Consider the following 12,173-nt stretch of genomic DNA (forward strand, 5'->3'; position numbering starts at 1 on the left):
AATTATTATGCTTAAATGATTTTAAAACGGTTTATTTATTTTCAAAATCTAATTTAAATAAAAATATGTTTTTTTAAATGCATGTGCTTGTATATGTATTATTTGTTATCTATGTTTAGAACGTGCTGAGTCATTAGACTCAATAGGTTTGTATGATGCAAGATTTGATGATTTATGGAGGCGGTGACGATTGAGTCGATCGAGTGCAGCAGTACACACCCGAGGGCATTTATGTTTCCGTACTAGCTAGATAGATTTATGATTTAAAGATTTATGTTAAGGATTTTATTTAGAGATATTTTTGTGTTTATTTTTATTGTTAGTTGATCTTTTCAAAGGTCAATTTAGGAAGTTTTGGTAAGTCGATACTTTAGGATTTTATGTTATGCACTCGAGATTTCATATGTTAAGTTTATTTATTTGGTATTTTTGGAGTGATGATTTATGCTTTAGTATATATATATAGTAAAAAAAATCTAGGTCGTTTCACCTTTGCACCTTAAACTCACGGCACACACATCATATTCTTCAAGGAGGATCAAAATTTTGCAAGGAAAAATCAAGCCATCGTCTTCGTGTTGTCGTTCTTCAATCGTCAACGTATAATCGTGCGTTAATAACGCAAAGGCACGCCTTAATCTCTTTTTTCTCATCTTTCACACCATATTATGTTTTTTGGTACATGATTGCATGAAAAACATGATAATCTTTTCATATTTTAGTTTTTATGGCTATACATGCACAAAACAAGAGTTTTTCTTTTTCAAAACTCCTTCTGTTGATGCACAAAGGGGATGCCATGGTAGGGTAACTTGGAGGGACATTTTTCCAACGTTTTTAGGGGCCATAGGAGGCTGGACGAAGGCTGCACCAGTAGGGAAGAAGGCTTGCACGAAAAAAAAATAATAAGAGTCCTTGTGGGCAAAGGCTCTTCGGCTAGGGTGTCCTTTCACTACAAGAAAAATGATTTTCCGCAGCACGTCATCAACAGCGTGCATTAAAAGCACGCTGCGAATATTACTTTTAGCGGCGTGCATCCATATGTGCGCTGTTAATCTTATTGCACTTGACAGTATTAACAGCGTGCATTAAAAGCACGCTGCGGAAAGTAATATCCGCAGCGTGCAGTTATATGTGAGCTGTTAATAACTTATGCAATTTTCGCAGCGAACAATAAAGGCACGCTGTTAATAATATTATTAACGGCGTGCATGTTTATGTGCGCTGTTAATAGTAAATCATTTTTTTTAAAAAAAATAAATTTTTTTTAACGGCGTGCATATATAAGCACGCCGTGGAAAATGTGTGCGCCATCATTTAGCGACGGTTTATTTACCCGTCGCCGATTTAAATTTAGCGACGGTTGTTTTTAAACCGCCGCTATTGGCGACGATTTTAAATACACCGTCGCCGATTTAAAACTAGCAACGGTTTAAAATAACCGTCGCGAAATTTAGCGACAATTAAGCATTAATCGTCGCTATATTTTGCGACGGTTTATTTATCCTTCGCCGATTTAAATTAAGCGACTGTTGTTTTTAAACCGCAGCTATTGGCGACGATTTTAAATACACCGTCGCCGATGTAAAACCTTGCGACGGGTATAAGAAAACCGTCGCTAAACTTAGCGACCGTTTAAAAACTGTCACCTATAAATTTAGCGACTGTTATAAACCGTCGATAGTAGCGACGGAAATTTTAAAACCGTCGCTAAAATTAGATTTTGCAATAATTATTAACGGCGTACATTGCACGCTGCGGATAATAGTATTAACGGCGTGCATGTGCACGCCGCGGATAATAAGATTAACAGCGCGCACATGTACGCCGCGGATAATCTTAAACTTTCAACAGCTTTGAACTTTGCAGCGTGCAATGTGCGCTGCGGAAAACGAATTTGCGCGCTGCGAAAAGCCATTTTTGTTGTAGTGTTTCATGGTTAGGATGGCTAGGGTCAAAAATAGTAGCTACGGTTTGGTAAAGAAATTTTCAGTAGGTAACCGAGGTTGATCTAGGGTCTTAATGGGCTTGAATTTAGTTGAATATGGTTTAGTTATGTGTTATAAAGCTTTGGTTTAAGTTTGGTAAAGCTTGGTTAAGTTTCGAGTCCATACGAGTAAAAACCGAGATGTACGCTAAGTTTAAAAACGAATCGAGGAATCTATCGAAAAGTTAAGTTTTAAGCCTATGGAATAATCATAGGAGTGTTTTAAGGTTATATGTTAAGTTTGGAATGATTTGGGTTGTCGTTTAGAGGTCTAAGGATAAATGTTTATAGGTCTAAGGATAAATACGAAAAGCAATGCTTTTAGGGGTAAAACGGTCATTTTACACTGAAAACTTGGTAGACATCTTGGCAGTGCACCGAATGCAATAATATATGATTAAATACTTATTTTAAATGTTTATGATATTTTATGATCAAACGTTAATGATTGTTTTAAAGGTTTATGAATTTTCATATGTTAAGATAAGATGTTTATTTTAAATGTGTAAGGATTTTTATGATTTAATATGCTAATATGATTATTTTAAATGTCTATGGATTTTTATGATGTTAAAATGCTTATTTTAAAACGTTTATGGCTTTTTATGATTTTTTTTATGTTAAAACGTTTATTTTAAATGATTACGGATTTTTAATCTGTTAAAATGTTTATTTTAAAATGTTTATTTATGTTTACGATTTTAATATGATAAATTATGATTTTTAAATGTTCATGAATTTTATGGTTTAATTGGGATATTAAAAGATATGTTGCATGCTTGGTTTAAAAGAAAAACGATACGTATATGCATAATTTTTATTAAGTGATGATAACAAGTTGAAGGACGTGAAGGGATTGTGACTAAATATGTTGGAAATATCGTGAGGGTTACGGTCTCAGTGGGAGCCCGACAATCGTGTTTTCGTTGATACGAATACGAATATGTTAATACGTGGGCCAAAGCCCAGTTGACCGGTGAGAGTATCGCTGGTGTCCCCGCCGCCCAGTACTGTGGTTTTCTCTAGAGATGGATCCATCTCCCAATACGTTTAAGAATACGAGTCACAATCACGATCTGAATTCAACAAACACGAATATGCATATGAACATGAATATGAATACGAATATGAATATGAATATGTTGATATGAAAATGTTACGAAAATGTTTATGAAAAGTTTATCGTCATGTTTATGTTTAAAGTGATGCATCATTATGAAAATGTTTTTATTTAAAGTTTAGGCATCATGAAAATGTTTATGAAAATTGTTATGTTTAAAGTTTATGCATCTTCATGAAAACGATATTTTAAGTACAAGTATTTTTACAGTGCATGTGATCTGTATATGTATTACTTGTTATCAAGATTATGGTGTGTTGATTCTTTAGACTCACTAGTTGTGATTGATGCAGGTGTTTATGATAATTATGATAACAGAGGTCTTGATGGTTGACTTTGCTGGACTGAATGTGCACATAACCCGAGGACCTACGCTAGTTTTTCGCACTAGTTTACGATTCATTATTTTAAGTGATGTTAAAGATTTTTTTACGACGATTTATTTATGAGAGGTTTTGAGAGGTTATAATATGGGCTATACTTTTTAAATGTTATTTTTAGGTTTAGTAAAATGTTTGATAATTTTATGCTAAATTATTTCTTTTGGTTTTCAAATTATAGCTGGTTGATTTATTTTAAAATGATGTCAAAAATATTTTATGGTTTTGACTAATGCTAAGTGAGGTTTTAAAGAAAAATTTCTAGTACAAGTTAAGAAAACGATTAGCAGTCGTTTCACTGATGCAGGATATGTTTAGCTTGTAGTGGTGTAAAACCATTGAATGTCTTGAGCTGGTCAGAGAATGTCTTTCATGAAGTGAGCAATGAATGGATCTTAAATGAAACGGTTTGAAGACTTTGATCAGCTGGTTTAAAGTCTTCTAATGTTTGAAACTTCTTCAAGCTGTAAGCGGACAGCCGGTTGAAGTTCAGATGGTTGAAATCCAGATGGTTGAAATGGTTCCTGTTATAGAAGGAAGATTGCAGCTGTTTCCTGAATCAGTTAGGTGCTGTTTTGATTTTGTCAATTACCAAAGCTTTAGGATAATAATAATTTCTTAACAATTTCTCCCTTTTTAGTTATAACAAAACCCAACTGCAGAATTATACAACAGTTTACAGAAACTTTAAAACAACGAAATAAAGCAAAGATTGTATTTACTTGAGTGAATGAAATTACAAACTACAAGCAATAAAACAACAATAAAAACAGCTAAAAAATACAATACATTAACCTTTATGTTGTTCTTCAAGCTGTTTAGTTTCACTTGCTTTGGCACGCTCTGCAACCCTTTTCCTAACCGCTTTTTCTGCTTTCTTAAGTTCTTTCTGCCTCTCTCTTTCCCCCTTTTTGACATCACCATGCATCAGAAATTGCATGATTTCAGTAAGTTGAGTTCCTTGGGCATCCATGCGCTGATCAACATGTGCTTTAAGTCTAGACATTTGGCCTGAAAGCTCAGTGCACATATTGAGATGCGATGAATTATGCCTTTCTTATCGGAGGGTAATGCTTGTATTCATGACAATAAATTCCTTGGAGAGGTCATATTTCATAGATTGAAAGGATTCCTTAAGATCAAATTGCTTCCGGTTGAGGGAAAGAATTGATTGATCCATAGTCTTCAGACGATCCAAAATCTCCTTCTGAGAGTGCAAGACAGGATTGTATGCTATTGCACTTATATTGTCACAGAAGATAGGATATTCAACGGTTTGAATTTCATAGTCTTTAAGCTTTTGTTGCATCCACAACATTTGAGCACAACAACTTCCAGCTGCAAGATACTTTCCTTCATCGGTTATGTGGTAATAGATGTTTGTTTCTTGTTGAACCAAGATATTAGTCTATCGCCCAAGAACTGACATCAACTGATGGTTCTCTTCCGATCAATTTTGCATCCAGCGTAATCTGCGTCTGAAAAGATTAAAACTTGAATCTTTGGGATACCAAAGACCCACATTAGTAGTACCTTTAAGATATTTCAGAATACGTTTAACATCAGTTGTAACGTTCTGAAAATTTGAAGGTCCACGTGAACCACATGCATGCAAGTTATCAAATTTATTATGTATTTTAATTAAATTATTTTAAATCCATGAATTGATTAGGGTAGGTATGTTTACATGTTTAAAATGTAGTTTTATTTTAGAATGCAAAAAACTGTGTTTTAAAAAGTTATTCGAGACGCAATCGAGGAACAGAGATCGGGGACCATATAAGAGAAAATATTTTTATTAAATAATTATTTTTAATTTGTGGTGTATTTTAAATGAAATTTTTGAAATTGAGGTGCTTTTACGCGTCGAGATGTATTTTTAAACGGTATTCGATTTTCGACGAAAATATGAACTTTTCAAGAATCCGGCCAATAATTTCACAAACTTTCCTAAGCAAAATATTTTAAATATTAACTATGGGGCTTAATGGGCCTATTATACTAGGTTAATGTGCCTAAGCTTATACCATTGGTTTTAATTAATAAATAAGCCTAAAACTCTACCCCAAACACAATAACTCTCGCCCCTCACCCCCTAAATATACTTGGACTCCTCCTCCATCAAATACACACACCACACGAAAGCTTGGAAGGAGGAACTTACAAAAATTGGAAGAAAAATCAGCATAGGGTCTTCTCCTTGTCGACGTCCTCGCATCGCCAAATTGTTTTCGAGCGTAATATACACAAAGGCACGCCTTAACTTTCTTTCAAACATCTTTCGCACCATATTATGTATATTTGATTATGTTGGCATGAGGAATATGATGTACAAGTTTTATTTTCGTTTTTAAGGCTATACATACATAAAACTAGAGTTTTCTCTTTTTTAAACTCTTTCTAATGATGCACAAAGGGGCTGTCATGGTAAGAGAACTTGAAGAGATGTTTTTCCACATGTTTAAGGACCCATAGGAGCATGCTTGAAGGCTGGACAAGATAGGAAAATAATAAGAACGAAAATTCAAATTTATGGGGACTAGGGTTTCGGCCATGTATTCTTAGAGGGGCATGGCACTTTCCTGCTGTAGGGAAGTGTTCGAGGATCCTAAGAGAGGCTAGCCAAGGTCCTAGTCTGATCACAAGAGGGTTGGAGCGAAGGATAGGCACGAGCCATGCCATGGGAGTCGCACAAACCTTAGGATGTAACGGCTTGAGAGGAGGGGTTGGCACCTAGGGATGTTAGGTTCTGTCCAGCAATATGTTATGGGCTCAGTTGTGGTCCTAAGGGGGGTTATCTAGGGTCTGGTTAGGTTGGTTAAGGGCTAGGGCCGAACGGTGCAAGTTAGGCAAGCTAGGGTTTTGAAATATAAGTGTATAAAAATTCAGTAACTTCCTAGGCTTGTTCATGGGTCTTGATTGGCTTGATTGGGTCGAAAAGGGTTTACTAAGATGTAATTAATCTTTGGTCCAAATTTTATAAAGTTTGGTTAAGTTTCGAGGCAATACAAATCAAAACCAGGATGCTCGTCTAACTTTAAAAACGAATCGAGGAAATTATCGAAAACCTAGATTTTAAGCCTAAGGAATATTTAAGAGAGTATTTTAAGGTAATAGCTTAAGTTGGAAAGATTTGGGACGTCGTTTCGAGGTATAGGGATAAATATGAACAGTTATGCTTCTAGGGTAAAATGGTCATTTTACACTTAAAATTGTTAGACGTCCTGGCAGTACCCTGAATGTTGTAGATAATGTTAATATTTTTATTTTAAATGTTTATGAAATTATATGATTAAACGTTAATGCTAAAAAATATGTTGCATGCTTAATTTAAAAGAAAAAATGATTTATATGTGCATGAATTTTTATAAGTGATGAAAATATGAAATGAAACGTCCACTACTTGTTTTTCTTTAAAATGTACTAGAGTTTTTTTTTCTTTTTCCTCTAATCGGCCAAAACCATACTGTATCTCACGAAAATCGCGGGCGTGCCAAGCACGTGATCGTGCCAAATGTGAAATTATCTTACTTCTTTATCAAACGTTGTGGATCTCGATTTGGTCGTAAGTTCTAACTCCTTCGAAATGACTCCAAAAAAAAACATAAAATGAGGAATATGATGAAATTACAGGAGGAATCCATTAACAACATCAAATTTAATTATGTTGTTATGAATTTGAACGACATTATTACAAGAAAGTTGGAGGAATATGCAAAATATGAATGAACTAAAATACTGGAAATTGGAGAAAAATATAGATGAACTATTGAGAGGAATTTATAAAAATCTTTGCTGCTGCTTTTGTTGGATGTGTTTGTTGTATTTCTTTCTGTTTACTCTTTCTACTTTTGTCACACTCCACGGGAGAGTTTCAACCACATTCCACGATCACTCACGTTGGGTCATGGCTCAACTCTTTGTATCATGCTTTTCTTGGACCAACTACCTGCAACTTTTGTGGGCTTGGTATCTGTTGGGCTGTGGCTGGAATTCCATGGGCTTTGGTAACTCTTGTGGGCTTAGCTTATTTTAGTTATAAATGCCCCCTGTAGCCAATTTGGCCCGTGGTCCGATTTGGCTATATGTGTAATAATTCTAATGTATTAGCCTATTTATAAGTTGGGTCCAAATGCTAACACGACATATATGATGAGGAGGCATATGAGGAGAAAAAAGAAAAGATACCAGTGTGGTTTTCCTCCTAAACTTCTTCCTTGACTTCTTCCCCCAAAATCCTCCAATTCTTCACAGCTTTTCATAACTGATCCTCCTTCACTTTGAGAAAACTAATCAACCGCTCACGGAGATCTCATATCCCATATCACTGCCGATTATATCGCTTTTGTGATGTCATCCAAGTTTCTGAAAATTTCCATCGTTAACCTCCTTCGCATCAAACCACACCTTCTCAAGGTAGGTATATTTCACCATTTTTCTCAATCATCCATCATAAAAACATTGTAGAATGTCACATATTCACGATGCACTCGAGGTGTTTGTGAATATGTCTGAATGAGTTTTTGATGAGTAACACCTTGCAACACCCACTGCTTGCATCTCAACAGGGAGGCTCCCTTGGTGTGCATATTCAGAGCTTGGCCTATAACTGGTGCAACTTCTGTAATCTTCCATGTGCTTACAAGAAATGCACCAGCACAAGGAATTGTGATGCTCTACCAAATTCACTGAGGATGAGATACCATTTTCTGGAATCTTGGCAAGCCATAAATTCAAAAATGGCAAGATTCTTTCAATCTCACAAAGAAGTGACACGTGTCACCTCAATGACAACATATAGTGCACACAAATCATAGTTTTGTTGATCAACACTCCATTATTTCTCATTTGGTTCTCATTTATTTTTCAGGAAACATGAATGCAGAAATCGAGCATTTGAGAATCTCAGAAGCCAATGCAAGAAAGTACCTTAAAAACCAATAGAGATGGAAAATCATCATGGTAGCGCAGCTGGCCAATCAAAAAGAAAATTACCAAGCTTTGATGAATATCTTTGCAAGCTGCTGAGCATATATGTATGCAGTGTCATGCACATTGAGATGAAATAAAATACGTAGGCTAGGGACAGTAGGTGTATTTTTTGCACTTGTTTGCCATGATATGGCTTACCTTGTTTTGTTTCGTGAATGTTGGAAAGTGGCTAAAAAGCCTAACTTTGTTGTTAAAATACATTGTTGTCTTTGTATTTGTTGTTTGGGATTTTTTGCAGACATTTATATTTTTGGCATCTTATATTTACAAAGAAAACTATGCCAAAATTTTCTAAAAAATTGAGCACCCTAAATATTGATGCAAATACCGTAAGTCAACATTTTCATCAACAAACAACTAAACAACATTTTTCGAATAATGCTCACCAAAGTTTCAAGACATGCACTCAACGGCCTTCACTTTGTCATCGATTTGGCCAATAACATAACAAACATTCTACCCAAAATTTATTAACTACAATGAACTTCATGAGCCAGTATTTTTATTTATTTACAAATGCTCAATCATTATTTACAAACAACTTCAGCAAGAAATGACTTAAAAGCCTATTCCTCACATATTTACATAATCTTCTTATGATTCAATATGATAAAACTAACCAAAGTGGCCATCCAGCCTACTTTGTACAATACTTCTCATTTATTCCATTTTTATGAACCATTTGTCTCCGGCTGTCGATCTTTCATATGAGCCGGAGCTAAGATTAAATCCTCCATTTGTAACTCTTCTTCCTCGCTACCTATGCATTCCTTCTCAAATATTACTTAAGCTCCATCGATATCCCACAATTCTTGAGACTGCACTTCGTTCACCAGCTGCTGCATTTTGGCTTTCCACTCGGAAGTTGTAGCGACTTCCATCTCTTCTTTAGTGAACTTAGTCATCGACCTCCTCGATAATAGGCTGGACCATGGGTCTAGGAGAGACCATGGTGGTGAGTTTGAGAATTTTTTCAACTGTTTCTCTCACTTTTTGAGTATCCATGTAGACTACTCCTTGTTGTCCATTCACCTTGTAGTCACGAATTTTAATAGGACGAAGGCTCTTTCATAATATCTAGCATCTACTGCGTTGAAATTAGATTAATACGACTGCGAATCAGCCTGCACCACTGCCACCTCACCCCCTTTCCACATCAACAGTAACTGGTGCATGGATGATGGTACACAATGATTGGTGTGAATCCAATCTTCCCCTAACAAAGCATGGAAGCTAGCACTGGAATTGACCACAAAAAAAGCTAACAGCGAAGATCGCGACCCTACAGCTACCTTTGCTGACAACACTCCAAAAGTTTTTGTAGATTCCCAAGTAAAAGCCGCCACAAAGACTTCGGTAGGAATCAAATCTTCCACATTCTTCCTCAACTTCTGAAGGATTCTATATGGTAAAATATTGACAGCAGACCCATTATCTATCGGTACCCTAGACAACAGCTTTCCATTAACATGCGTTGTGATATAGAGTGGTTTGATATGTTTAGTCATCACATTGGTAGGTCGCTTCATGAATACTCTTTTCTCTTCATCAACAAGAACACCAACACAATCCTTCAAAATATTGGTTTGAATGGATTCCGTAACACTTTGGTTTCAAATGGATACATTGGATTGAAACATCCTTTTGCGTTTAAACTCATCTTGAAACATTAACGAGCCAGTGGCACACTCAAATGAAACGAGAATCTATCCCACATTGAAAGTAGCCTTCTTGACTAGTTCATTGTCTTCCCATGATAACAAGTCGTCACCGTATTCTTCATCATCTTCAGTAGCTTTCCTCCCAAATTTCTTTTTCTCTTTCAATGACTCCTCCATCTTAGACCTGCGCTCAGCAGCCTTCTCCCTCAGCAAACGTTGTTTTTGGCTCCGAGAAAGAAGTTTTGGGAACTTTGGATGTTCTACCCGCTTCCATACGCCGTCGGGGGTTGCTCTAGGAGGAACAACAAAATGGGGTTTCCTTTCATATTTTTTTATCAGTGTCTAGAGGTGGTGGCATTTGTATTATCTTCTGGAACGACTTCGAGTCACTTCTTCTCTTGTCATTCACCAAACCAGAAACGAGTTCCTTCTAAGGTACTGTTTCTCTGGTCTTTTGGCCATAGATTCCCTATCATACTTCATTTTATTCCCACTATAATGCTCAGCACTCCCACTGTAATAGCGGTCTTTTTCATGAAAAATTTCTGTTTTTTTCTCATTAACCTCAAATATCATTTTCCGAGGCACCCGCTGTAACGTACCGTACTTTTAAACTATTTAACATTTGCGAAAAAATAAAAATTTTTTTAAATAAGAAATAAACCTTCAAATTTCGATTAAAATAAACTGTTCATCCAAAAATATTTGCAATAAAAGATCACGAATAAATTTTGCTAAAAAAATATTTGTTTAAACATTGTAAACACATCTCATGGAAATCAGAGTATTTGGACATGCATTAAGTCTTAAAACATGGGCAGTCCACGAGTTTAGCCTCCTGCACAGTCCAAGCCGGCTCATTGGTCCCCAACCCTCGTCTCCTCATACTCGTCCTCACCTGCATCGATCAAGTTTATTGAGTCTAAAGACTCAACACGTATAAACTGGATATAACAAGTAATACGAAATAAAACCATATGCATCTTTAAAGTAGATCGTACATACTCGAAACTTGAACATAATAACATAAACATAGACGTGCCATTAACATAAAACTTTTCATAACATGCTTGCATCATACACACTTGAACATGCATAACTTCATCATTTTGCGTAGAGATATATTTCAAAGCAAGTGACTCATACATAGATGCGCTTGATCAGACTAAACCACAGTACTGGGATGGCAGGAAAAATCCACTACCACATACATGAGATCTCCGGTCATGCTTTACGGGGTGGACTTGTCCCTGCTCATGCTTTACCGATTTGTAATCCTGATCTAAACCTGGTCATGTTTTACCGGGATGGAGAGGTCCTCGACCACGTTCATCGACTTCCAAAACCGTTCATAATTGGTCACAAGACATTAGCATACCTCAAAAACATAAAATATTTTCCTTTGCACGTCGAACATACTTACATGGCGTTGAGAGATTCGTTGGATCTCGTTTAGTTCACTGGTGCACATAATAACATGATTATCAAGCACTTAACTTCCATAACTTCGACGCTGTGTGATTCCAAAATGTGCTGAGACGAAGGTCTCGCGCATATGCGCGACAAGAGGCGCGCATATGCGCGAGTTGTCAAGAGTAGTGGGCGCATATGCGCCGAGAAGGGGCGCGCATATGAGCCAGCAGATTAAATTGTTATATGCCGAGACAGTAGGTCTCGCGCATATGCGCCGGTTGAGGTCGCGCATATGCGCGAGACGTGTAGACCAAAAATGAAGCCACTTGTCCTAGCCATGCATATATAATGTGTACTTAGTCTCATTCCTTCGAGATTTGCAGCCAGAAATTGAGAGAGAAACCTCCATAGCTAAAGCTTCATTTCACCTTGGATTTGTGATTGTACATGATCCGGCCATCCGATTTTCAATCCAAGTGTAGATTCTTGCTCCTCTCTTCAATAGCTTCAAAAGGATGTAAGTGTTATTACTTTTCAGCATGTTTTGAAGTTGAGATGGTTGGGGAAATTTGGGTATGATTGAGATTATATGTTCTTATGATTACAAGCAACGTTTATTC

This window comes from Primulina huaijiensis, chromosome 12, assembly GCF_012295235.1.
Source record: "Primulina huaijiensis isolate GDHJ02 chromosome 12, ASM1229523v2, whole genome shotgun sequence".
In the NCBI taxonomy this organism is placed as follows: Eukaryota; Viridiplantae; Streptophyta; class Magnoliopsida; order Lamiales; family Gesneriaceae; genus Primulina; species Primulina huaijiensis.